Source organism: Hibiscus syriacus, unplaced genomic scaffold (genome assembly GCF_006381635.1).
Source record: "Hibiscus syriacus cultivar Baekdansim isolate YM2019G1 unplaced genomic scaffold, ASM638163v2 tig00003041_pilon, whole genome shotgun sequence".
Classification (NCBI taxonomy): Eukaryota; Viridiplantae; Streptophyta; class Magnoliopsida; order Malvales; family Malvaceae; genus Hibiscus; species Hibiscus syriacus.
Window position 1 is genome coordinate 5966482 of NW_024061960.1, and position 27946 is coordinate 5994427.

General features: G+C 33.9%; 1 pseudogene; it reads left to right on the forward strand.

The window, feature by feature from the left end:
* Positions 1-27946, forward strand: part of LOC120173506 — a 53876-nt pseudogene that overhangs the window by 15156 nt on the left and 10774 nt on the right.

Below are 27946 nucleotides of genomic sequence, written 5' to 3' on the forward strand. Positions count from 1 at the left end.
GTACGTTTCATCCCCAGCATCAAGAATTCCACGGATATCTTTCTGTACATGGATCCTATAGCTGAAGTGTTTCTACTCTCTACAATGCTCATTATAGAAGAAAACGTGATCAGTATTACACTTGCCCTTGCCCGAGATGATATCGAGATCAATTAGTGTCTCCTATTCAATTCGACACCAGCACATTTTGTGAATTTGACCAACTTTTTGGTCATACCAGTATTTCACTTGTATTCCCATTGAGTTTTGTTCTCAAGTGGTTTTGTGACATCATACAAAAACTTTGAACACCATGCAAAGAGCTTCATTGACCAGTAATTCGAGTAGAAACCACAGGAAAGGATGAATGTGTTGTCAAATATTTTACATCTGAGTAGAAACCACAGGAAATGATGAATGTGTTGTCAAATGTTTTACGAACCAGTTATTCCGATGCTAAACCAATGTTGTTATCATATGGTTTTCCTTTATTGATCCAAGATAAATTTTGTCTTCTTCAACCCCAAGATTAGAAATGAGATATGATGAAGATTTCTTTCCACAGAAGGAGAACTGAAATTTTAAACAAGAAACTAGTGGCGCCAACTAAGGTTGTACGACAGGTTGTTATTAAGCATCTCGACATGATATGGTCCAAGTTGCCTTATTCGATATCTGATTATATGTGGAGACATGAAAGGAATTGGAATAAATCTTCCTTGTGATGTGTTTCAAGATTTAAATTAGAACAGACTCTACTCTCCTAATTAATCCCTGCTGAGTCAGGCATATCTACATCTACACTCTTCAAAGATGATAGATTCTCTTTTCAAAGATGAAATCTTTATTGGATTTCTACACAAGTCCAGACAAAGAAAGCCGGTGTTACCAAAGACAAAATGGGGCATCAAAGTCATAGTTCTGACTACGGCAAGAGTTCCACAAATGAAACAATTCTTATGAGACTTAAATGAAGCAAAGAAGACACAAAGATACAAGTTGATTAGATGATTCTGCAGAAATGCAAGCTTGATAGCATAAGTTTCTACACTGATATCCAGAGGTAACCCTGGCAATAAATGATGAAGTGAAGGAAGACCAAGTTCACCACTTTGAAGTCAAATGAAGATTGCATCAACATTCATGCATTCATAAGAATATCATTTACACAATAGATAATGCATTACATTGATACATATGATTGCATTCAAACATAAGGTTTTGCAGATCTTCATATGAAAAAGAAGATTCATGATGAACAATACCTTACAAGAAGAATGTAGAATTCAAAACCTCGAATGCAGGAATCACGCCAACATCTGAAGAATAGATGGACGTAATCCACAAGAATGAATATTATTTTAAGGTTGGGTCATGTTACCCAATCAACATGTTATTTTGAAAAATAATGAGAAAACGATTTCCATAGTTTCTCATTCAATCTTTTCTAAAAATAAAATTGTTGAAAAGTAAGAAAAAGATTTTCATAGTTTCTTACTTAGTAAACTATTTCCCATATCTGTAAGTCCTACAGTGCATGATGTTTCCAAAAAGCCTTCGGGAGCTTTTTGATGTTTTCAAAGCCTTAGGGTCATCTATAAGTCCTACATTGCATGATGTTTCAAAAAAGCCTTCGGGAGCTTTTTGATGTTTTCAAAACCTTCGAGTCAGCTGTAAGCCCTACAGTGCAGAATGTTTTTTTTTCTTAAAACATTTCCAGGTAGAGTTCATAATGAGAAGAACTCATCTGAAGAAGGAAGAGGAAGTTCATAATGAGAAGAACTTGTTTAACCTTTTGTTCGAATCCATCACTTGATGGATCAACATTTCCAGGTAGAGTTCATAATGAGAAGAACTCATCTGAAGAAGGAAAAAGAAGTTCATAATGAGAAGAACTTGTTCAACTTTTTGCCCGAATTCATCACTTGATGGATCAACATTTCCAGAGAAAGTTCATAATGAGAAGAACTTATCTGAAGATGAAGAAGAAATTCATAATGAGAAGAATTTGTTTAACCTTTTGCTCAAATCCATCACATAATGGATCAACTTTTCCAGAGAAAGTTCATAATGAGAAGAATTCATCTGAAGAAGGAAGAAGAAGTTCATAATGAGAAGAGCTTGTTCAACCTTTTGCTCAAATCCATCACTTGGTGGATCAACTTTTCCAGAGAAAGTTCATAATGAGAAGAACTCATCTGAAGAAGGAAGAAGAAGTTCATAATGAGAAGAACTCATCTGAAGAAGGAAGAAGAAGTTCATAATGAGAAGAGCTTGTTCAACCTTTGTTTGATTCTATCACAGAATGAGATAGATCAGTATCAACATTTCCATAAAAAGTTCATAATAAGAAGAACTCATCTGAAGAAGGAAAAAGAAGTTCATAATGAGAAGAACTCATCTGAAAAAGGAAGAAGAAGTTCATAATGAGAAGAGCTTGTTCAACCTTTGTTTGATTCTATCACAGAATGAGATAGATCAGTATCAGCATTTCCATAAAAAGTTCATAATAAGAAGAACTCATCTGAAGAAGGAAGAGAATTTGTTCAACTTTTTGCTAGATTACATTACAGAAGAAGATAAATTGTCATCCCCAGCGAAAAAGTTCATAATAAGAAGAACTCATCTGAAGAAGGAGGAGAACTTGTTCAACCTTTTGCTTGATTCTATCACATAAGGTAGATCAACATCAACTTTGCCAGAAAAAGTTCATAATGAGAAGAACTCATCTGAAGAAGAAGAAGTTCGTAATGAGAAGAACTTATTCAACATTTTGTTCGACTCTATCGTAGAAGGATATAGAGCAACATCAATGTTCAACCTTTTGCTAGATTTTATTGCAGAAGGAAGATGATCATCATTTCCAGTGGAAGAGTTCATAATAAGAAGAACTCGTCCGAAGTGAGCAAAAAGTTCATAATGAGAAGAACATATAGCTCAAAAGTTTGAACAATTCAAGCTAAAAATGGTGTCTTTTGTCTTTGCTCCATTCCTGTTCCATAACAACGAGCAAAGAGGGGCAGCTGTAATCACCATTTTTAAAATAACAGCAGCCCATCCACGTTGCAGCTTCACTCGACGGTTCCAGCAGTTTCCAGAGGAACACCAGCTGTCCCTCCACGTCGGTAGCTCTACCACAATAGTGTTCCAGTTCCTTCCAGCAACACTAGCTATTCCCTGCTCCATTAAGTAGATTTCAGAGGAACACCAGCTGTCCCTCCACGTTTCAGCTCTACTACAACACCCTTTCCAGCAGCTTCCAGAAGCCAGCTGCCCTTCCACGTTGAAGCTATAGGGTGAGTCACCACCATAGTTTGGTGACTCACCGGAAAATCGCCCTATTAACTGGTCCATAGTGAGCCTTGGTGGTGGCTATAAAGCCACCAAATCTGCAAAATCAAAAAAAAAAAAACCAACAGCCAGAGAACACAACAACACCAACGACGAGGACAACCACCGGAAAAAAAAACATACAGAGGAAAAACAGAAACAAGCAGACAACAACCAATAACACAACAACCAGAAGCCAAAAGAAAAAAGAAGAGAAAGCTTACTCGGTCATCGGAGACTTCGAAACATCACCGGAAACCTTCGAACTTCGAAGGTAAAATCCTAGATTTAGGAAATCCCAAGGGTTTTTAGGATAAATAAAGGCCTTATTCGGACTTAGAAAGAGAAGATCTAAGTTTTGGGGTATTTTGTAAATTTCCGGCCACCGTTCACGGAACGGTGGCCGGTGGTGGTGACCGGTGCCGGAACACGGCTGCCGGTCAGAATTTGTCTCCCTCCGGTGGAGGGTTTAGAGAGAAGACAGAGAGAAATTTTTTTTCTCTCTGTTAGAGAGAAAAGAAGAAAAGAAGAAATGAGAATGGTGATCCTTGGGGCCGGCTTAAATGGGTATAAATACCCTCATCAAACCGACGCCGTTTTGATGAGGGTATCTGTGTAATTTCATATATGGGTAAACCCCATCCGCAGTCCATTAGTTTTATAACTTTACATTTTAGTCACTAAATCAATTTATAATCCTTTTAATTTGGTTCTTTAATTTTAGTTTTATTTATTTTAGTCCTTTATATTAAAATAATATATTTAGGATAAATATCATATTTAGTCCTTTAATTTTAATAATTAATATTTTAATCCTGAGTATATATTTTTAATTTATTTTAAAATGATATTCGAATTTTATATAGTTTTATTTTAGTCACCAAATTAATAAATAAGAAAAATAGTATGTTTAATCCCTGAAATTTTAAATAATTACGAATTAGGTATTTAATTTTATTAGATTATAATTTAGTTACTAATTTTAAATATTTTCATAAAGTTTTACTGCTTTTAAATATATAGTTCTAATTTTATTTTTATTATTGATTATTTATGTTTTAATTGTACTTGTTTATATTTGAATATTATTTTTATTATATAGTCATATAAATATATATAATATATAATAAATAATAATTTATATTAAATCTTAATTTGATTTTACATAAATTATGTATTTATCATATTTTAATATATATTTATTTTTCAAAATCAAAGAAAAGGGCAGTCTTAATACAACTGGATGTCCTATTCTGGTATTTTAAAATTAAATATTATGATAAAAAAATTATATTTTTTTAATATCGAAGAAAAGAGCCGTCTTAAGGCACCTAGAAGTCCTTTTCTGATATTTCTAAATAAGTAAATATCTTATTTATGTTTAATATATTTTCTAAAAAATATATTTGAATTAAATAGGATTATAAATTAAATATATTTTGAATTTTTAAATTTCTAATAATAGAGACAATTTTTAATTAATAAAGTACCAATTTTGAGCGTTGTAGGGGTGCTAATCCTTCCCTAAACGTAACCGACCACGAATCCCTTTTTTATTAAAAAGAACGAATTTTTGGTTATAAACGCAGATCAGTTCATCTTTTAACTGATGTTTTCTTAAAACTCTTTTAAAAGATAATTTTTAGGTATTCGACCTACCTGACCCAAAAGGCCGATGGCGACTCCCAAATTATTTTATTTAAAAAAAAAAAACCATTTATTCATATCATTTTTCCCGCCAATTAAAAAAATTCGTGCCCGGACAAAAACCGGTTACGACACACGTTGTTCAAATTTGATAAAAAATTTATTAAAATGAAGGAGGAATTGAAGGAATAGAAAATCAGGAACCAAATCACAAATCAATCAAAATACTTGTCTAAATTTTTGATTTTTCAAGTTACTCGAAATTTTGAAATTTAAACTCAACTCAAACTTGAAAATTGAATTGATAATTCTCAAGTTGACACAAATAATTCGATTTGAATAACTCGAAATTAAAAAGAAAATTTAATTTTTTGATTTGAATCGAGTTTTGTTCACCTGGGAGTATAAACAAAACTTCACCTGGCTTCAACCACCGAGATTGAGCTTCCCGAAACTGATAATCAATGAGTTCACTTTTATTACTATTACTGAAATAAATTAGAAAGAAACAACTTTGAACTAGGCAAAAGGGGAGGGGTCTCTTTCTTCTTCATCTTCATCTTGACTTTGGACTTTCTTTGACTATACTCTTTCATGTCTTTATCGTCAATATCGTAGTTCGTATAATCACCGACAGTAATTTTCTGTTCAAATTATAATGAGTGAACCATCAATAATTTGTGTATGAATTCAATGTGTTAAATTACTTGAATGAGTGAGATAATCTAAATCTTCCTTATTTTTTTATAGTCTCTTTTTTTCATCCAAATCATTTTCTCGAGTTAATACTTGTATCCAAACCATCTTAAATATTAGGCAAGCTTTAGGATTTAGACGGTTAATAGGGTTGTGTAATGTACTAATGTTCATTAACACCAATAATTTATGTGCTGAGAATTGAAGTCAGGATTTGCTGGTGGCTTGGAAACTTTATGCGGTCAAGCTTATGGTGCAAAGCAATATCAAAAGTTCGGAAGTTATACTTATTGTGCAATAATCTGTCTTATTCCAATTTGTCTTCCGGTCTGCCTGTTGTGGGTATTCATGGACAAGTTGTTAGTGCTAACAGGCCAAGAGCCTGAAATTGCCAAAGAGGCTTGGAGATACGGATATGGCTCATACCTTCATTATTTGCCTACGCCATTCTTCAATCCCAGATTCGATATCTCCAAACCCAGAGCTTGATTCTTCCCATGATGTTTGTTTCACTAGCAACTTTATTCTTCCATGTACCCCTTTGTTGGGTTTTGTTATTCAAAACCAGGTTAGAAAACACAGGTGCAGCATTGTCCATTGGCTTGTCTTATTGGTTAAGCGTAATCTTGCTTGGATTCTACCTGAGATACTCATCTTCATGTCAGAAAACTCATTCTTTCATCCTTAAGGACGTTTTCTCGAGTGTAGAGCAGTTCTTTCGTTTCGTAATTCCTTCTGCTCTGATGCTCTGGTAAGTCGTTTTAGTTCATTGTTTTGGCCAAGTTTGGTTTACCTGTCGTTAATGGTGATGTTTTTTTTTCTGCAACTAGTCTTGAATGGTGGTTTTATGAGAATCTTGTATTGCTATCCGAACTTCTACCCGATGCAAAGCTCGAAACATCAGTTCTCTCTGTATGGTATGATTATTAAGTTTCAACAATAATAGTTATACTTTTAACTCTATCTATATCTATATATATATATATATATATATATATATTGTGTAATATCAAAAATGTCCTAAAATTGACTGAATAATTATTTTTATATATATTAATTAATTCTTTTTTCTATTTTGACCCTAATATTTTATTTTTAGGCAAAATGACCCCTGATTGGTTAAAACTATCAGTTGTCTAACGGTCAATGCTTGTCATTGATGCGAGATTACCATGTCATCACTTTTTGACGAGTGGCATAAATCACATCATACTTATTGACACATGTCATGTATCATATCATCACTTTTTGACACATGATATGTGCCAAATCACTCTTTCAACACGTGGTATGTAACACTTTATCACTTTCGACACTGGAATATGCCATCTTATCACTTTTGACATGTGACATGTGCAACATTTATCACTTTTGACACGTGACATGTGCAACATTTATCACTTTTGACACGTGACATGTGCCAAATTAGCGATATAAATTGACCGTTAGCTAACTAACGGTTTCCATCCAATCAGAGGATATTTTACCTCAAAATGAAGCATTAGGTTCAAAGTGTTTCGAAAAGAAAACGAATAAAGATCAAAGTAACTATTTTATCAAACGTGAGGATTAAATTTTGACATTATATCTTTTTTTTAATATGCAGCTTTGCAAGTTCAGCTCTGCATTACTACGTACCATTTGGGATTAGTATTGCTGGAAGGTAATTTGACATATATATATATATATATATTTAATGTTAACTTATGTTCATAGATAAAATGACTGACCATACTCCAATAATGTGCAGCACTAGGGTATCAAATGAATTAGGTGCTGGAAATCCACAAGCAGCTCAAGTTTCTACCTTTGTTGTGATGGTTGTTACACTTGTAGAAACAGTGCTTGCATGCATCATTCTTTTTTGTTTCCGATACGCATTGGAATATGCTTACAACCACGAAGAGGAAGTGGTCAATAAAGTGGCGAAAATGGTTCCCCTAATGTGCCCTTCACTTGTCATGGACGGCTTACATGTTGTACTAGCTGGTTAGTTCCCAAACAATGTTAACCTTATGAATTTTCTTGGGTTTTAAGGGCACTACAAAACTAAGTTAACGATAAACCCATTAAGTGGCCTCAGTGATTAAAGGAGGTAATTGTAACATCCCAAAAGACGGGTCAGTGACCAAAATAGAAGTTTTGAAAACTTAGTGACCGATCTCAAAAAAGACTAAAAGTTTGAGGAATTGATTGGAGAATTTTAGGTATTGGAGTTAATAGCAAAGTTTGAAATTGGAAAGGGTATAATGGTCATTTTATAGGAAAGATTTTTATTTTCCCTTTTAAAAGGGATTTAAGCACGTGTAATTGGGTGAAAGAGAAAGAAATGTCTAGAACTCTTCTTCTTCTCCTTCTTCCTCTTCCCGTGAGCTTAATTTCAAGGTAAGTTGGTCTCAAGTTTAGGTTTTCTTTTATGTTTAAGTTGGTTTTGATTCTTGAGTGATAAGAAAGCTTAAGGGAAGTTTCAAAGTGGCTTAAAACTCAAGAATGAACAAGATATAAGAGATTTGGTAAAATGAGTTTTTGAGTGAATTATTGAAATAGAAAGAACAAATGGATTTTGAAGTAAAATTTAACTTAACAAGGGCATAATTAAGAAGTATGAAGTGTTAGAATTGGATTTAGAACATGTTGAAAATTTAGTATGATTCTTGAATTCTATGTGGATGATAGTATTTTGATGTTAAGGATGTGATAAATGAGTATTAATGAGTTTAAGCATGCATATGTAAGTTGAGAACATAAAAAGGGATGAAACATGAAGTGTTTGAGCTGAAATGAAGTAATTTTCGGGCTTAAAAAGTGATTTCTAGGCAAGGGGTATTTGTACCCATTCATTAGGTACCAATACCTCAAGAGTAAAAATAACGAAGGCATTCAAATGGTATAAATACCTGGGAAGGTGGTATCGATACCATAGGTACCGATACCATAAGGGAGGTATCGATACCAAGAAAATATCGAATGTAATTTCAATACAGATACCCCGTCTTGGTATCGATACATCAACTAAGGGTGGTATCGATACCCTATAGGGGGTACCGATACCACTTCAAAGAGAAATCGAAAATAGACTTTTCCTTCAGTTTAAGTGATAAGAAATCAGAGTATCTTATTTGAAATACTGATATATACATATATATATATATATAAATGTATGATTATGTAGACATTGAGCGTAAGCAAGTTCCGGAACGACCACCAAGTTAGAATTTGATCGAAAGAAAGGAATTCATAGGAGTAATTGATAGCAAGTGAGGCCCAGGTGAATGCATATTAGTTAGTATATGATGATTAATGGAAATAAGACTTGCGATAAGTCTATGTCCTATATGAGAATGCATGAATTCATGATTATAAGCATGTGTTTGATATGATTATGTGTGATACATGCTATTGCAACTGTTATATGATTGTTGTGAATACATGTTATGTAACTATGTATGAATGGTATAAGTTATATGATTTTAAGGTATGTGAATACATGTTATAAGATAAATTACGTAATAATATGAGAATATGATAAAAATGAGTTCATGAGAATTAATATGAGTTAAGTAAGCAAATGTAAAAGGTTATATAAATAATAGGAACCTGAGTGGGACAAGTACATAGTTGTGTGATCATTTATGTGAATTAGTATAATAGAATTGTATGATTAAATGAGAAGTAAAATAAGCTAAACAAAATTGACTTATGGAAGGATATGAGAATAGTATACCAATTAGGAGACTTGAACATAAATGATGATATGAACATATAAGATAAGTTATAAGAGAAAAATTCATGTGCTTAAATAAAATTATGACATACGAGTTATATGAAATTGAACTAAGTAAATAGATTAGATTAATATATAAATGAAATAATAGATGTGATATGTGTTTATAAATGACATAGGTTACATGATATAGGTGATTATAAGATAATGAAGTATAAGCTATATGAGATGATATAAGTTATTATATATATATATATATATATATGAGATATGTTATTAAACATGACATATGTGATTATGAGAAGAAGAATATAAACCATGTGAGTACGAATATAGGTAAAATGATATATGTATATATATGACTATGAGTTATAAGAATGTTATATGATTTATACTAGGATACATTAAAAGAATATATATGAAATGAAATGAGTTATATGAGTACATATTTATGTGATGAAAGAGTGGACTATATGAACATGTGAATATACGTCTATGAGAAGACATAAGAATAAGATATAAGAAATGTGACCAGAAATGTGAAATGACATGAAAGATTGATATAAGCTATGTAAAAATGATCTACGTGACTATATATATATATATATGTGATCCAAGTTATGTGTCATAAGCTACGTAAAATGTGAAAGCGAATTATGTGTTTATGTGAATATATGAAATGATATAAAAGATAATGCCCATGTTATATGTCATGAGAGCTAGGAGTATAGTTGGTATGCCAAGAGTCGAGGGTTCTACGTGGTCATTCGGGATATATATGTAATTCTGTGGAACACATATGTGGTACTTTGGTACACTTATTTGGTCCATTTTATTATGTTGAGTTAATCGATTGATGAAAATGGCCAAAAGGGGGTGAATTGACAATTAAAATTTTGGTAGAAGCTTTTGCAGAAAATTGAAAATATTTGCACAACGATTTAGAGTGGTTCGACTTTCTCAACCAAAGTCTACGTCCACTACCTTAGCTATCCACACTAAGGATTTTCCAACAAATTCACTAATTTGTTTTTTCTTTTGAGGACAAAGAGTAACCTTACAACTCCCTCAAGAATTATACCCCAAATTCTTGAGCACACTCTTTTTCAAAGAGAAATACACAAATTTGCAAACTTACAAGGAAAACCTCACAAGGTAAGATGTTTGCACAATTCTAGAACAAGAAAAAAATACTCAAAAATAATTACAAATGAGCACAAATGGTGTTCTTGAAAGCAAAATGAATATTGAAAGGAAAATTGGCTTAATTTGCATAAACTTGGTGTTTGATGCTTTCTCTCTTGTTTCTCTATGATTTCTTGTTGATCAAAGGCTTCAGAACTTGTTTAAATACTCCCTCAATTGATTCTGAACGTTGGGGATGATTAGTGGAGTCAATAGAACCGTTTAAGTGTGAAAACCATTAATAAAACAGCTTGAAGCGTGGGGGAAATCGGTACCTCCTCATGGGGAATCAGTTCCCTAAGTGTAAAATTCAAATATTTCGACCGTTAAACAGGGGAAATCGGTACCCCCTTGGGGGGAATCATTCCCTCCGAGCATTCTGTTTTTCTCAGAGCCAAACCATTCAGGGGGAATCGGTACCCCCTTGGGGGGGGAATCGGTTCCCTCTGGACATTCTGGAATTTTTGGCTTTGAAACGGTTCGAAATACTTTGTAAAATTATTTTGAAATAATTTTAAGATTAAAACTTAATTTTACACTTTAGTAAGGATTAAAAATGACTTTTGAAAGATTTGGAGTAATATTTTGATATTCGAATAATTATATTGAATATACTTAGAAAATCTCTTTGGAAAATCTTAAAATTCATTTATCTTAATTTGTTATATCGAAATATCAAAATGTTTTCAACAATCTCCCCCTTTTTGATATAACAAAACATTTTAGTAATTTTAAGATTTTGAAATCAAGTTTTAAAATTACTCCCCCTTACTCTAACAATTCTCCCCTTTAAAAACACTTTAATATTTCTCCCCCTTTTTGTTAAATCAAAAAGACCTTTAAAAGATTTTAAACAAGTTTTTGAAAAACAATTAGCCAATTGATAACTAAATATAGCGTAAGCTGTTAAGATCATAATCAAGAGAAAGATTAGCCATTAGTTCCATAATTCAATATTCATAAACAATGTAAAATGGCAAAAAATTGGTCATAATGCAACTAATATGTAAATGATGCAAAAATAAACATTAAGCTCAAAATGAAAGTGAAAATCAAACCAAATATATAAGTGAAGATACTAATTTTTTTACCCATTTTGATTTATTTATTATTATTATTACTATAATTATTATTATTATTATTATTATTATTATAAATATTATTATTATTATAAATATTACTATTATTATTATTATTAAATATATATATATATACATAAATAATAATAAAAATTACAAGCCCAGTCAACCGGCTCAAACCAAACTGAAACCCTAAACATTTAGGGTTTCAGTTAGGGTTTTCTAACCCTAGCTCTATGCGCCGCCGCCTCAATGGTTTCCAGCCGCCTCAGAAGTCCTCAGCCATCGCCGTTGGTTCCAGAAGCTTTGCTGCCATAACCCCGACCGTCCACGTCGCCTCTATGGTGAGTCACCAGCATAGCTTTGGTGACTCACCGAACATTTCACTCTTCAGACCGGTCCGATGGCCACACCGGTGATGGCTATAAAGCCATCACCCCATCTGCGAACAAGAAGAAGAACACGGAGACGGAGAGAAAAACAGAGAAACAAAATACTAAAAAACTACCAACGATCTCAACAACAACACAGCAAACCAAAACAGAAAGAAAAGGAAGAAGAGAGACTTACTGTGAAAGCCACTGACTGGATCGGATTCACCACCGGCCTCCAAACGTCACCAAAAACCTTCGAAAACCGAAGGTATATTTTTTAGATTTGCTCCGATCGGGAGCCGTTTAAAAGAAAAGATCATCGGAACCGTCATTAGGACGGTCCGATCTACGTTTCAATGTAAAAAAAAATTTCCGGCCACCGAAGACGGTGGCCGGCGGTGGGATCCACGCCGGCAAGCGGTTGCCGGCCCGAGAGCTTCTCTCTTTTCTAGAGAGAAGCGAGAGAATTTCTTTCTCTCATAGAAGAGAGAGAGAGGGAAGAGAGGAGAAATGAAGCTGGCCCTTCGGGCCAGCTGATGTTGGGCTTAAATAGCCCTTCCCGAACGACGCCGTTTTGGGGAGGGCTATTTGTGTAATTTTTTTATTGTTAAACCCTTTCCGTAATCCCTCTATTTTATATGTTTTACATTTTAGTCACTAAATCAAATATATGATCCTTTTAATTTGATCTCTAAATTTTAATTTTATCTATTTTAGTCCTTTGTATTAAAATAATATATTTAGGGTAAATAACAGATTTAATCCCTTAATTTTAATAAATAATATTTTAATCCCTAGTTTATATTTTTAATTTATTTTAATCTTATATTCGAATTTTAGATAAGTTTATTTTAGTCACTAAATTATAAAATAAAGAAATAGCATGTTTAATCCCTATAATTTTGATTAATTATGAATTAGGTTTTTAATTTTACTTTTACTATAATTTAGTCATTTATTTTAAATGTTTTCATTTATTTTATTGCTTTTAAATATATCGTTCTAATTGTATTTTTATTGTTTTAATTTTACTTGCTTATATTTTTAAATATTTTTATTCATAAATATATATAATAAATAATAATTTATTTTTTATTTTAATATTTATTTTTCAATATCGAAGAAAAGGACAGTCTTAATACAACTAGATGTCCTATTCTGGTATTTTAAATTTAAAAATTATAAAAAAAAATATTATTTAATTTAAATTAATATTTATCAATATCAAAAAAAAGAGCTGTCTTAAGGCACCTAGAAATTCTTTTCCAATATTTTTAAATATTTTTTATAATTTTGAAAAAATAGGATTATAAATTAAATATATTTTGAATTTTTTAATTTTTAATAATACAGACAATTTATAATTAAAAAGTAACAATATTGGGCGTTGTAGGTGTGCTAATCCTTCCCTAAACGTAATCGACCACGAATCCCTTTTTATTATTAAAAAGAACGAATTTTTGGTTATAAACGTAGATCAGTTCATTTTTTTATTGGTGTTTTCTTAAAACTCTTTTAAAAAATAATTTTTAGGTATTCGACCTACCTGACCCAAAAGGTCGATGGCGACTCCTAAATTATTTTCAAAACCATTTATTCACATCAATTTTCCCGCCAAGTAAAAAATTCGTGCCCGGACGAAAACCGGTTACGACAGCTTGGCGACTCCACTGGGGATCCTGGTCAAACTTTTAAAAATCAATTATAAATTGTCTCTATTAATTATAAATTAAAATTTATATATTTAATTTATGATTTTTCCTTTTTAAATTTTTTTTATATATATACATATTATTTTAGTATTTATATATATTATTAATATTTCATTTTTATTTACAAGTATTTTATTTCATTATTTATTTTTCTGTCAGAGGTTTGAACATTTCTCCTCACACACAACACTTGCATTGCATAACATAAAGCTCTATAATTGAGTTGTCCCTTTTAAGTGGGAGTGAAAGCGACGTCTTCGTGAGAATTTATTCTCCGTGTCAGACATAGCAAGTAACTTTCGGGGTTCATATGCTCTATGTCTTCGTGAGAATTTATTCTCCGTGTCAGGCATAGAGAAATGTATCCCCTCGAATTGAACTCGATCCACTTTAGTCTGTGATGGACTAGGGTTGAGGGTTAGCAACCCAAGGGGGCACTAACAAGGACAATTCGGGTACCTTTATTCTTAGATCTGAAGCCCTGCATATAAAAAAACCCTAGAAACTCTTCCGATCCGAAGTCATAGGTGTACACACAGGAGAAATGAATTCTAACTTTCTTGTTTATTTATTTTCTTTACTGATTAAATTACATGTATATTTAAATTATTTAAATTTAGAAAAGCATGTTTAAATAAAAATATTTAGGTAAATGTTATTATTAAATTTCTTTATTATATAAACTAATTCATTTCTTTTTGTGTGTTCTTTATTTTTTTCTGTTTGCATAGCATCATACAGGATAAAAGGCATTGATCCTTGTGTTAATTGTCTCATTGGAAAACTTTCATTCATGGATAAAAAGTGTTCAAATCAAGTAATTCTAAACTCAGAAGTAAGACAGTGGGCTGAGGACTTACAAAGACAAGAAGGAGATAGTTTGCAGGATGATTATGTATCTGACTTGGCCAGTTATGCTCCAGTTTCGCTAAAAAGAAATGATATGCAAGATTTGCGAAGCATTTGGGAAAGTTGGGATTCAAACAAAAAATTGCAGTTTTATCAGACTTACGGAGACATCCCATATTTGCTCTATGTAGAAGTTGATGATGAATTACTCAGAGCCCTAATTCAATTCTGGAATCCAGGGTACAATTGCTTCACTCTCAATAAGGAGGACTTGGTCCCTAGAATACACAACTTTGTTACATATCGAAGGTGCTTTGGAGAATCAAATCTATTCAAAGTCAATTAAAACTCAACCCTTTCGAGTTAAATTAGCAAAGATTGCCGGGGTACGAGAAGAATGGGTAGCATCCCGTACAAAACAAAAAGGCGAAAGCGAAGGCATTGCTTGGACCAACATTAAAGAACTTATTCAGAGTCATCCAGATATTAAAGTACGATTCGATTTATTTGCTCTGGGTATATATGGTATGGTCATCTTCCCAAAAGTATTGGGATATGTTGAAGCTGCAGTGGTAGATTTGTTTGAACAGCTACCGAAAAAGATTAATCCTGCTTCTGCAATCCTAGCAGAGACCTTCAGATCGTTAAATGCTTGTAGAAAGCTAGGAGGTGGACGATTCTCAGGGTGTACCCAGTTGTTATATGTTTGGATCCGTAGTCATTTCTGGAGGACAGAAAAAGTTTCATACCGACGCTTTAATACGGATTACTCACCATTAAAAGAATTTCTGGAGCAGGAATGGCCGAAAGAAATTAAGAAAGATATGTGGATTAATGCCTTTCGAAATCTGCAAAGCAATGACATTGTTTGGCGAGCCCCGTGGCAAATACAAAGGGAATTCTTTTACAAATGTGGAGATTACAACTGGATAATGCTGCTCGGATTATGGGGAGGAATTGGATATGCACCACTTCTGGTCATAAGACAGTATGAAGGTCGTCAATTTGTACCTGCCACTGCTGGATTACAGTCATCTGAGTTCGCATTCCATAGAAAAAATTATAAAAGAAGTATCATGGAAGCCGTTACAGCTTGGAAAACAACTTTTTGTATCCGAGCTAAAGCAGCAAAAGAAATGCTAACTCCTGATTATGAAGAATGGAGATCTGTCAGGAAAAATGAAAATATTCCTCTACCAGATCAAAAAGAGGATATCTCTATGGAAGATCGCATTAAGGTGGTTCCATCAGAGATTGAAATCCTAAGAGCTGAGTTTGAAGCAGAAAGAGAAGGATGGTCGAAAGAATTAGAGCAAATGAGACAAGATAAAGCTATGTTGGGGGTTGACATTGACTTTCATTCATCACAATGTGCAATATTGAGAAAAGATAAAGAAAAAGTTGATAATGAATTCAGAGCATTACAGAAAAATTACCAGGAGTTATATAAATCCCGGAAAGCATCAGGATCAAGCCAAGCAACAATACAGATGACCAGAGAATTGAACATTGAGAAAAGACGAGTTGAAGATCTGAAAGGAAAGAATAGCCGTCTACTCAAAAGCCTTGAGAAAGGAAAGCAAAAAATGGAAGATTTTGAGGTTGACAGAAGAGAGCTAATTATAAAAAACAAGGCTGAACACCGCGAGATCATGAATGAAATACAAAAAGAAAGGGATCGAGCCAAAGATTTAGAAAAGATGAAGAATGACATCTTTGTCAAATTTGAAGGTAGAAAAATATCATGTTCAAGGGATTTGAATTTGAAATGAACCAGCTGATTGCTGAACTTGAAGTCAGAGGCCAAAAGATGGAAGAATCCAATATTGAAAAAGAAAAATGGGAGTTAGAAAGAAAAAATTTCAACACCAGACTTGAGGTAGAGCAGGAAGTGGCTAGCAATTGGATGCAAAGATGCAGAAACAAGGATGTTCAAATCCAGAAGCTTAATCAAAGAACGCAAGAAGCACGAACAAAACTCGAAGAAGATCTGGATCAGTCTAGAAACAAAAATACAGAGTTTAATGCTTACATTTTGCAACTTGAAGAATCATTATTTCAAGAAAAGGTTCGTCTATGACCTAATGATCTCAAAGAAAGTAATGAGGAAAGTGCTTCACTGCGAAGACGCATTAGAGATCTTGAAAAAATTCGGCACAATTGTCAAGTCAGAATCACTGAGTTAGAGCAAACTCTTGAAGGAACGAATGAACAATGGCAAAAGTCAACTGAGTTCTATGTTGAAAGAAGTGAAGAAAGAAGTAATATGGTGTTCGAGGCCATGGTACAAATGAGTGAAGTTGCTAGATATGTTGGGGAACTAGCTGTTGAGGCCAAAATAATTGAGCATCACGTTGATCCAGTTTCTAAATGCGGAAAGAAGGTGTCATGGTTAATGAAAGAAATTATAGAGCTTAATAGGAAAGCTATGCCTTATCTGTAGTTATGAATTATTATAAAGAAACTTTTGTATGCCGATGAAAGTTGTTCTATGACAGTTAACTTTTTGGGATCAATGTTTTTTTTTGCATACATACATTTTGCATACATTCATCATTCATTTCATAATTTTCTTTATGAATAATTTTATTATTTTATTTATTAAGATAAAATTCATTAATTAAAATTTGGAAAAAATAATATTAAAAGATTTTTCAATCGCAGTTATTCTGGCCAAAAGAGAAATACAACATCACTACGGTACTAGACAAGCTACTAAGAGAATTATGGAGGATAAAATACAACGTATTGAGGAACATCATAATAAAGAACAAGCAGAAATGAGAATGAAGCTGGAGAAAATTGAAGCCAATATTGCAAATTCACAAGACAGTATGATGCAGAAAATAGAGGACATGTTTAAAAGACAGGCTATCATTGGAAAAATACATGAAAATCCTGTATCTTTTGACCAAGAACCTATGTATCCTCTAGGTTTTCCACCAGAACCAATTTATCATTCTGGTACTACACCTATACAAATCAATGCTCGTACATCTGCATTACAAGAAGCCAAACTACATGAAAATCAACAAGTGGATCCTGCATCTTCAAGCAAAAATCCGCTTATATCAGATGTGAAAATAGGGGATCTTAATACTGATCATTTGATCCCAGATTTGAATGAGCTGAATGAGAAACAAAAAGTAAATGAAGAATTGACCAGACAGATCAAGAGCTTAGAAGAACGAATGAAATCCGTGGAAATAACTGAATCATTCTATGGGTTTGATGCTAGTGAGTTGAGTTTGGTTCCAGACTTAATCCTCCCCATCAAATTCAAAGCTCCTGAATTTGATAAATATGATGGTACTACATGCCCTTCATCCCACATTACTATGTTTTGTCGAAGAATGGCAGGATATGTGAAGGACGAGAAATTGTTAATTCATTGCTTTCAGGATAGTTTGACAGGACCAGCTTTAAAATGGTATACTCAATTGACCAAAGCCAACATTAGATCCTGGAAAGATCTGGCTAAAGCATTCTTAGAGTAGTACCGCCACGTAACAGACATGGTCCCTGATAGATGGACTCTCCAAAATTTGGAGAAAAAGAATAATGAAACATTCAGACAGTATGCCCAGAGATGGCGTGACACGGTGGCCCAAGTTCAACCACCTTTGTCAGAAAAAGAAGCCACAGTAATATTTGTCCATACATTGAAAGCTCCTTATTTAAATCATCTAATGGGGAATGCAACCAGAAATTTTGCAGATTTGGTCATTTCTGGAGAACTCATTGAAAATGTCTTGAAAAGTGGCAAAATTGAATCAAATGAGGGGTCTAGTTCCAAAAGACCTATGTACTGGAAAAAAGAGAATGAAGTCAACAATGCAAATTCTTACAACAAGGATTCATCGAAAAGTGTTACAATAACCCAGCCAAGGGTTAAGAAAGAGGAAACAAACACTAATCGAGCAGAGTCTAGAGGATCTCGAAAGGAAAATGAAAGGTTGTCTTTTACACCTTTACCAGTACCATATGCGGAGATCTATGATTCGCTGTTAAAAGCAGATGTCATACGGCCCTATCCTTTAGTTCCCATGCAACCACCATTCCCTCCTTGGTATGATACAAAGGCACACTGTGTTTACCATGAAGGAATTACGGGTCATTCTATTGAAAACTGTTTGGCATTCAAAAGGGTGGTTCAAAATTTGATCAACACTGGGAAGTTGGAATTCAATACACCATCTGTATCAAATCATCCATTGCCAAATCATGGAGATAAAAGCGTGAATGCAATTCAGGAAGAGAACAGAAAGAAAGCAAAAACTGACATTTCTGAAATTAAATCTCCTTTTGTTTGGGTATTCCAACAACTCTCTTTAGCCGGTATAATTCCACAACAATTCAGGCCAAAGCAGAATGAAGGCAAGAATTATTGTGAATATCATCAGGAGAAAGGGCATAAAATTCAATTATGTCTTGAGTTTAGGGATTTGGTGCAAAAATTGATGAAGAACAAAGAAATAGAATTCTTTGAAGAAGAACCAAGGAAAAAAGAAGATGATGTTTGCTCATCAGAGGATTCTAAACCTAATCAAAGAATAAATGATCCTGTGATCATTAATGTGAAATCATTTACGGCGATTCCTGCACCAATAAAGCCGAAAGTAGTTATCACCACTCCTCTACCATTTCCATACAAAGACACCCGCAGGGTACCTTGGAATTATACTACCAATGTTTCAATGGTAGGAGGATCTGTTTCTCTAGAAAAAACAGAAGAGAAAATACAGAGTTTGGGTACAACATCGACGTCTGAAGCAATAAGCGAAGTCGGTTTCTTTACAAGAAGTGGGAGATGTTACTCTCCCGAAACATCCAATGCTTCAGAACAAGTGAAAGCAAAAGGAAAAGCCATGGCAATACCTCAGAAGGTATTTGATGATGAATCCCCTCCAGCATTCAATGAGCCTGTGATAGAAAAACAAGCTCAAGAATTTTTGAAATTCCTGAAACATAGTGAGTATAGTGTGGTTGAACAACTACACAAACAACAAGCGAGAATTTCTATTCTTGATCTATTGATGAATTCAGAAGCACATAGAAATGCTTTGATGAAAATTCTCAATCAAACATTTATCCCTGAAGATATATCCCTCAATAAACTTGACAGAATTGTGGGACATATAGCCGCTGACAATTACATAACGTTCACGGATGATGAAATACCAGAAGGCGGAATGGGGTCAGTAAAAGCTTTGAACATCACGACACATTGTCATGGTCATGTGTTGCCAGGAGTATTGATTGACAATGGATCCGCTCTCAACTTGATGCCTCTAGTCACACTTCAAAGAATGCCTCTGGATCAATCACACATGAAGAGTTATCAGAATGTAGTACGAGCATTTGATGGTACTCAAAAATAGGTGCTTGGGAAAATGGAAATACCGTTGTTAATTGGACCAGTCGTGTACAATATTGACTTTGTGGTGATGGACATCCACCCTACATATAATTGTCTATTAGGGAGGCCATGGATTCATTCAGCAGGAGCCGTTCCTTCTTCATTACATCAGAAATTGAAATTTGTTGTTGATGGACAACTAATATGCGTAGGAGCTGAAGAAAAAATCATTGCGTCGGTAACAAGTGATGTTCCATATATCGACACCAATGATGATGCTCTTGAATGCTCTTTCCGAGCTCTTGAATTTGTAAATGCAACCTTTATTGCAGAAGGAAGCAAAATTCCATATCCCAGATTGTCTGATTGCACCAAGATGACGGTACGACAAACTTTAGGCATCGGAGCTAAAGCTGGGAAAGGGTTAGGAAAGAATCTTCAAGGGATTTCAGTTCCTGTAAGTATAAAGACGAAGAAAGATCGTTTTGGGCTTGGGTTTAAGCCCAATTTTTAGCAAAAGAACAAAGAAATGAAAAGAAGATGTGAAGACAGAAAGACAAGGTTGAAAGGGAAAGAAATCCTTTGGGAACACATGTTTTTCCCACAGTTGAAGACCACATTCAGATCAGGGGGAACAATTAATGTAGAACAGCAACTTGTTGAAGTCTTTAAAGAAGAAAAGTTGACGAAAAATCAAAACATAGTTGAAGAAGCTATGAATGGATTATTTATCAACATGATCATGAATGACAACAAGAATGGCAAATACTTGGATAGGATTCGCCCATGTTTTCCTGGAGAAACACTCAACAATTGGACCACTGAAGATCTTCCTATAGTTTTTAATATTAACGCAGAGTAATATTCAGAACTAATCTTTATGTTTAGCTCAAAAATATGAAAACCTTTTGTTATCTTGTAAAAGAAATTATGTTAAATATAAGAAATTTTCTTTAAAATATTCAGATGGCAAACATTCTTTACATTTTCTTACATTTATTTATTTCATAAATTTACTATATTCTTTCGGAAATATGTCCGACTTAAATTTGCAGGTGTCACCGTGTTAATAGCATGTTTATTCCTAAATTTAATCAAGAGATAAATTTAGAGCAACCTATATGTCTGGAAGAAATCAATGGGTGTGAGGATGAACTGGAATGTGATGTTCCTACTGAACTATTAAGATTGGTAGAAAAAGAAGACAAACAAATTCTACCCCACAAAGAAGAGATTGAGACTGTGAATTTGGGAACAGATGAAGAAATGAAAGAGGTGAAAATTGGTACTACTCTGACAATCCAGATAAAACAAGAATTGATAAATCTCCTTCAAGAGTTCAAAGATATCTTTGCATGGTCTTATCAAGATATGCCTGGTTTAAGCACAGATATAGTGATACACAAGCTTCCAATCAATCCAGAATATAAACCGGTCCAACAAAAGCTCAGACGAATGAGGCCAGAAATGTTGCTGCAAATCAAAGAAGAAGTGATGAAACAGATCAATGCAGGTTTCCTACAGGCATCTAAATACCCAGAATGGGTAGCCAACATTGTTCCCGTACCAAAGAAGAATGGGAAAGTTCGAATGTGTGTGGATTACAGAGATCTCAACAAAGCTAGTCCGAAAGATAGCTTTCCCTTACCCCACATAGACACATTAGTAGACAATACTGCAGGACATTCATGGTTTTCATTTATGGATGGCTTTTCAGGATATAATCAGATAAAAATGAATCCTGAAGACATGGAAAAAACAACATTTATAACCATGTGGGGCACATTCTGTTATAAAGTGATGCCATTTGGATTGAAAAATGCAGGGGCAACATATCAAAGAGCCATGGTAACTTTGTTTCATGACATGATGCACAAAGAGATTGAAGTATATGTAGATGACATGATTGCCAAATCCCGAACTGAAGAAGAACATATTAAAAATCTGAGAAAGCTTTTCCAGAGATTGAGGAAGTATCAATTAAAGCTCAACCCCGCTAAATGCACTTTTGGGGTAACTTCCGGAAAACTTTTGGGATTTGTGGTCAGCAAAAAAGGAATCGAGATTGATCCAGATAAAGTAAAAGCAATTCAAGATCTTCCACCGCCCAATACAAAAAAAGAAGTTCGAGGCTTTTTGGGAAGATTAAATTATATATCTCGGTTCATTTCTCAATTAACTGACAAATGTGATCCAGTGTTCAAATTACTTCGAAAGAATAATCCTGAAGTCTGGAATGAAGAATGTCAAGAAACTTTGGATATTATTAAGAAATATTTATCCAATGCCCCCATTTTAGTATCACCAATGCCTGATAGACCATTAATTCTCTACTTGACGGTCTTCGAAAATTCGATGGGATGTGTACTAGGACAACATGATGAATCTGGAAGAAAAGAAAAAGCTATTTATTATCTGAGCAAGAAATTTACCGATTGTGAAATTCGATATCCACCAATACAAAAATTATGTTGTGCCTTGGTGTGGGCTACTCGAAGACTCAGACAATATATGTTATACCATACTATTTGGCTGATATCAAAACTTGATCCTTTGAAGTTCTTAATGGAATCACCAGCTTTGACAGGCAGAATGGCTAGATGGCAGATGTTATTATCTGAGTTTGATATTGTATATGTCAACCAAAAAGCAATAAAAGGAAGTGTAATAGCTGATTTTCTGGCCAGTCGTGTATCAAATGATTATCAGCCTTTGAGTTTCAATTTTCCTGATGAAGATTTGTTATGTATATCCATGAATGAAGAAGTCAGAACAAATGACACATTTGCATCTTGGAAGCTTTACTTTGACGGAGCATCCAATGCTTTGGGACGAGGAATCGGGGCAGTGTTAATTTCTCCAGAAAATGTTTATTATCCCTTTACAAGTAGACTCGAGTTCTTTTGTACCAATAACATGGCGGAATATGAAGCTTGTGTCATGGGATTGAAAGCAGCTATAGAAAGAAAAATCAAATGTCTCAAAATATATGGAGATTCATCATTAGTGGTGTATCAATTGCGAGGAGAATGGGAAACAAAAGACCCCAAATTATTGGAATATCGAAATTTTACCCTCGAATTAGTGAAAGAATTTGAGAGAGTTACCTTCAATTATCTCCCTCGAGAAGAAAATCAAATGGCAGATGCTTTGGCTACATTAGCTGCTATGTTTCAAGCAACTAAGAAAGTTGATATGATGCCAATCAAAATGCAAGTATATGAAATTCCTGCACATTGTTATAGTGTGGAAGAAGAGGTAGATGGTAAACCATGGTATCATGATATTCTGCAATACATCAAAAATCAAAGTTATCCACCAAATGCATCGGAAATTGATAAAAGAACCTTGAGAAGAATGGTTGCTGGATATTTTCTTGATGGAGAGATTATGTATAGAAGAAACAATGATCAAATGCTATTGAGATGTTTAAATACCAGCGAAGCTCGAAGCATCATTGAAGAAGTACACAGTGGAATATGTGGAACACATGCAAATGGTCTTTCCATGGCCAGAAAAATAATGAGATATGGATACTATTGGGCTACCATGTACACAGATTGCATTGATTATGCAAGGAAATGTCATAAATGCCAGATATATGTAGACAAGATTCATGTACCCCCATCTCCTTTACATGTAATGACAGCACCCTGGCCATTTTCTATGTGGGGAATAGATGTCATTGGAGCAATCACACCAAAAGCATCGAATGGACATTGCTTCATCCTTGTGGCAATTGATTATTTTACCAAATGGGTTGAAGCTGCTTCATATACTAATATTAAGATATCCACAGTCTGCAAATTCATAAAGAAAGAGATAGTTTGCCGGTATGGTCTACCAGAAAGGATCATTACAGATAATGCTCTGAACTTAAACAACAAAATGATGACCGAACTTTGTGCACAGTTTAAGATCAAACATGCAAACTCAGTGGCATATCGTCCAAAGATGAATAGGGCAGTTGAAGCAGCAAATAAGAATATCAAGAGAATCATTACAAAGACCACTGAAACTTACAAAGATTGGCACGAAAAGTTACCTTTTGCTCTATATGCATACCGAACTACTGTTCGAACATCTACTGGGGCAACGCCTTTTTCTTTAGTCTATGGGATGGAAGCAGTCTTACCAATTGAAGTTGAGATTCCATCGCTTCGAATATTGAGAGAAATAAAATTGGATGAATCTAAATGGATCCAAGCTAGATTTGATCAATTGAACCTTATTGAGGAGAAAAGATTGAAAGCTATTTGCCATGGACAGATGTATCAAAAACGGATGATGAAGTCTCATGACAAAAAAGTACATCCAAGAGAATTCCAAGAGGGTGATCTAGTACTAAAAAAGATTTTGCCTATACATAAAGATTTCCGTGGGAAATGGATGCCTAATTGGGAAGAGCCATACGTTGTGAAAAAGGCCTTTTCCGGAGGAGTATTGATCTTGGCAGAAATGGATGGAAAAATTCTGAGAAATCCAATAAATTCGGATTATGTCAAGAAATATTATGCTTGAAGAAAAAAAAAAGAAGAAAAAAAGAGAGAAAAAGAGAAAAAGCAAAAAAAAAAAGAAAAAAGAAAAAAGGGGTCAAGGTGAAAACCCGCAAAGGGCATCTTGTAACCAAAGGAAGGATTTGAGTTGAAAACCTGAAAAGGCGGCTCAAATGCAGGTTGATATTAGGCATCTGGCAATTGAACTCTCTTAAGATTTTGACAGTTTGGAAGAAACTTCACATCTACAAGCATTTCGACAACTTTTGAGATCTTCCAGACAAAAGCTTACATCATTTCTCTAAATTGTGTCAACTTGATTAATTTAGAAATACTTATGCTAATAATTTGTTGAGACATTTGAATTTTTATCATTCTTATGCTTGCCAGAACTTTGAATACAATTCTATATATTTCAAGTCCAATTTATTTGAGATTTAATTTATTTTCGAAAATTCAATTTATTCTTCTATGAATTAACATAATTTTGAAATAATTTAAAGATTTCTGAATATCACTTTATGTTAATACTTTTAAATACATGGGATACAAAGTAAGCAAATCATCACCATCTTAAAGCCATGAACATCAAGATTGTTACACGGGATGCTACCGACAACAAGGTCGAATCCGCCAAATCTACTCATCAATTGCTCCAACCGATCACCATTCAGTTCTTGCACCTCTGTTTTCAAAGATATACTAAGACAGTAGAAGGCGATCTTTGCAGCACTGATTCCAGCAAAAAGAAACAAGACATTGATATCACTGGGAAACATGTCTCTATACAGATCCTTGTGTATGGTTTTTAAGGAAACCTAGAAGTATTTCCACCTCATCAGGTTCAAGTGGAGCAACTTTATTCTTTCCAACCCATACTAGATTCCATTTTCAGCACTCATCAAGAACATACTTCTGGACACTCGAAGGTGGCTCATTGTCATAAGCTTCAAGAGCCTTACAGATCCTTTCTGTCAATTTGGCACTTCCTGTACATGTTTATAAACAGTTCAACTTTGTTCTTGGATCCCATGAAAGCCATCATTTCTTTGTCAATGGAAAAGCATCAGCACATGGAGGAAGCAGAATAAGAGAAAATCTGTTCTTAATTGGCAGAATTATGAATATAGCCTTTTCAGTGTAGTAGCATGGAAATGCTTCGAATCTACAAATTCTGGCTCTACATCGAATAAGCATTGTGATATCCTAGTCCAAACATTAACTGGAAGATGAATGTGCTCATAGCATCTTCTGGAAGTGTTCTTTGAGTTATCTGATCTGGTTGGACAGAACCAATCATTGAATTTAAAAGATGAATTTGCCAATAGCATCTTCTGGAAGTGTTCTTTGAGTTATCCGATCTGGTTGAACAGAACCAATCATTGAATTTAGAAGATGAATTTGCCAATAGCATCTTCTGGAAGTGTTCTTTGAGTTATCTGATCTGGTTGGACAGAACCAATCATTGAATTTAGAAGATGAATTTGCCAATAGCATCTTCTGGAAGTGTTCTTTGAGTTATCTGATCTGGTTGGACAGAACCAATCATTGAATTTAGAAGATGAATTTGACAATAGCATCTTCTAGAAGTGTTCTTTGAGTTATCTGATCTGGTTGGACAGAACCATTCATTGAATTTAGAAGATGAATTTGCCAATAGCAACTTCTGGAAGTGTTCTTTGAGTTATCTGATCTGGTTTGACAGAACCAATCATTGAATTTGGAAGATGAATTTGCTCATAGTAGAAATAAGGAGACTCAATAGCATCTTCTGGAAGTGTTCTTTGAGTTATCTGATCTGGTTTGGTAGGAACTACAGAACCAATCATTGGAATTAAAAGATGAACTGCATAATCGTCTTCATTAAGAAGCTTCTTTTCAAGCTTCTTTTTCTTATTCCTTTCCCAAAAAATCATAGCACAAGTTTCGCCTTTTCTTGTAATTGGGATCATAACATAATGGCTTCCCATCTTTTACCGGAAGAAGTGCGTCAGCATCTTTAGTCATTTGAGCAGCACATATAAAATCTATCAATTTTGCAATTGATGAATCTGGACCACATTTCTCCAGGGCTATTGAAGTTTCAGCCTCTGAGAATCCCATTTTTGTCAAGAATAACAGTTTATTCTCCTCATCAGAATCAGAAGTCAAGATTTCTCGATATTAAAAGAACTATCGATATCTGTGAAATCATCTGAAAAGGTCACTTCATAATCAGATGAGTTGTTATCAGAATCAACATGTTGCATGAATGCAAGCTTTTCAAGAGCCTATACTATTGAGTTTTATTCTCAAGAGGTTTTGTGACATTATATCTACATCTACATTTGTCAAAGATGATAGATTCTCTGATTTGAAGAAGAAAGATCTATTGGGTTTTTACAATTGAAGAAATACTCAATTCACCAATCTGAAATCAAACAACTTAACATTCATGCATCATATTTAGGCATTTGCAAAAATAGATGCATTTTCATTCATTTTTATTCTTGTTGAATTTTTAACAGGAATTTCAAAGATTTTAGCAAAGATTTTGAATCCATAATGATGGATCAGCTTGTCCAGAGAAAGTTCATAATGAGAAGAACTCATCTGAAGAAGGAAGAAGAAGTTCATAATGAAAAGAACTTGTTCAACCTTTTGCCTAAATTCATCACTTGATAAATCAGCTTTTCCAGAGAAAGTTCATAATGAGAAGAACTCATCTGAAGAAGGAAGAAGAAATTCATAATGAGAAGAATTTGTTCAACCTTTTACTCAAATCCATCACTTGATGGATTAGCTTTTCCAGAGAAAGTTCATAATGAGAAGAACTCATCTGAAGAAGGAAGAAAAAGTTCATAATGAGAAGAGCTTGTTCAACCTTTTGCTCAAATCCATCATTTGATGGATCAGCTTTTCCAGAGAAAGTTCATAATGAGAAGAACTCATCTGAAGAAGGAAGAAGAAATTCATAATGAGAAGAATTTGTTCAACCTTTTACCTGAATTCATCACTTGATGGATCAGCTTTTCCAGAGAAGGTTCATAATGAGAAGAACTCATCTGAAGAAGGAAGAAAAAGTTCATAATGAGAAGAATTTGTTCAACCTTTTGTTTAAATTCATCAATTGATGGATTAACATTGCCAGGAAGAGTTCATAATGAGAAGAACTCGTCATCTGAAGAAGAATTTGTTCAACCTTTTTGCTCAAATCCATCACTCGATGGATCAACTTTTACAGAGAAAGTTCATAAGAAGAAGAACTCATCTGAAGAAGAGGAAGTTCATAAATAGAAGAGCTTATTCAACCTTTTGAATGACTCTATCACAGAAGGAAATAGGTCAACATCATCCCTATCGGAAAGTTCATAATGAGAAGAACTCATCTGAAGAAAGAGAATAATTTATTCAACATCTCCATCATAATCAAGTGAAGCCAAATGGATAAAAAAAATTTATTATCTTTTCGTCTTTGCCCTATTCTTGTTAACACACGAATGAGCAAAGAGGGGCAGCTGAAGATACTAATTTTTT